Here is a 1,556-nt window from a genome sequence, read left to right as displayed (position 1 = left end):
ATTATTATTATTATTATTATTATTATTATTATTTAATTATTTAATTATTTAATTTAAACGGATCAAATTTTGTAATTATCAAAGCTGACTTCGTATTCGGTGTGAAAACATTGTCCTTCTAATTGAAAATAATATTCGTCTTAATTAAACTGTCATCGCGTCCACTGTCGTGGTCCATTGATCGACATTACAAAGGTTAATTGACGATCTCATAAGCAAAGGTCACTGATTCCCGTGACTTCGTACCTTTTTACATTTATGCAAGATTCGGTTCCGCCTGCGAATCCGAACGAGATGTAAAAGTGCATGATTGAGTTGGTGTCCGGGAGATAAAACGAAGATTTCACAGCTTTGGACTCAGAGCGATAGACGAGTATTACGAGATTTACTGCCAGCTGTGGCGAGAGGGAGCAAGAAAGACTTCAGCAAAAGAGATGAAATAAGAATAAAAACCGCAGCATGAGAAAGTAGCGACGATTCCCACACAGTGGTGTATTCACCTACACAAAAATATCTATAACTATCCACACCATTTGTTTGCGATTTCTACAATTTTCTATTATTATTGAATATTTCATATTTAGAATATTTTATATTTACAAGGGGAATCTCAAAATTGGCTTTTATCGATTTTAATGACCACGAATTACTACTTTTTAAATCTTTTTTGGAATGAAATCTCACTCCAAAAGACTGAAAAAATTGAGCCAGTTAAAAAAAGAGTGAAAATATTTTCTTTCTTGAACAAGAGTGAGAAGTTTTCACGACTGATGTTTTTTTTTTACTCAATTTTCACTCCATAAGATTCAGAGTATCTTAACAGATTTTAGAATAAATTGAAGCTTTGGAGAATTTTCACTATTACGCTACTAATACTCAAGTATAAATGTTCTAATAAACTCTAAAGGAAATGCCGCTACTAAATTTAATGTTAAAATATCTCTGAAAAAGTTAATCGTCTACGTCCAAAAAAAAAAAATAGAGGGACAATTATATTCAAGGGAAAATACTTTATAATTTTGTCAAATTTCGTTGAAATCAGTAAGGCTCACTTTTGAGCCTCCCCTTGTTAATATCTTTCCTCAAAGGAATGCAAAGGTTTACAGATTCTCGACTGTAGCTTCCCTTAAAGTTTTCAATGCTCTCAAATCCGCTACTACGCCTCTCTCGAGAATTTCCATCTGCCATCTCTCGTTTCTTCATGTCATTCCGGTCTTTCCCTTTCCTCCTTTGCTCTCTTGCCCCCTACTAGTGTCCGGAGGGACGGATTCCTCGCGCTCTTGTAATAGAAGTGTCATCCGAAAATGTTTTCTATTCCCAGGCGCTGCAACCGCGTACCTCTCCTCCTGTGATTTTTATTGGCTCAGTAACTTCGCTATTCATCATCTGGCATTTCCTTTTCGGTGTTAGCATTCCGACGCCATGCAATTCGCTCGGATTATTGCGGTCCTCCGATGATGAAATTTGTTATCTTAGCTCGGAGTGAAAATTCAAAAAGCTTCTTCTAAAGATGATAAATATCTAGATTAGCGTTCTTCTACCTTTTCCAATTTACG

General features: G+C 35.5%; 1 protein-coding gene across 4 annotated transcripts in view; it reads left to right on the top strand.

Annotated features, from left to right (window-relative positions):
• LOC108756487 (pleckstrin homology domain-containing family G member 5-like) overlaps positions 1-1,556 on the top strand; it is a 155,838-nt gene that overhangs the window by 65,612 nt on the left and 88,670 nt on the right. The gene's annotated exons all lie outside the window — the stretch shown is intronic.

The sequence above is a fragment of the Trachymyrmex septentrionalis genome, unplaced genomic scaffold (genome assembly GCF_001594115.1).
Source record: "Trachymyrmex septentrionalis isolate Tsep2-gDNA-1 unplaced genomic scaffold, Tsep1.0 scaffold127, whole genome shotgun sequence".
NCBI classification, from domain to species: Eukaryota; Metazoa; Arthropoda; class Insecta; order Hymenoptera; family Formicidae; genus Trachymyrmex; species Trachymyrmex septentrionalis.
This window is presented reverse-complemented; position numbering and strand designations above follow the sequence as displayed.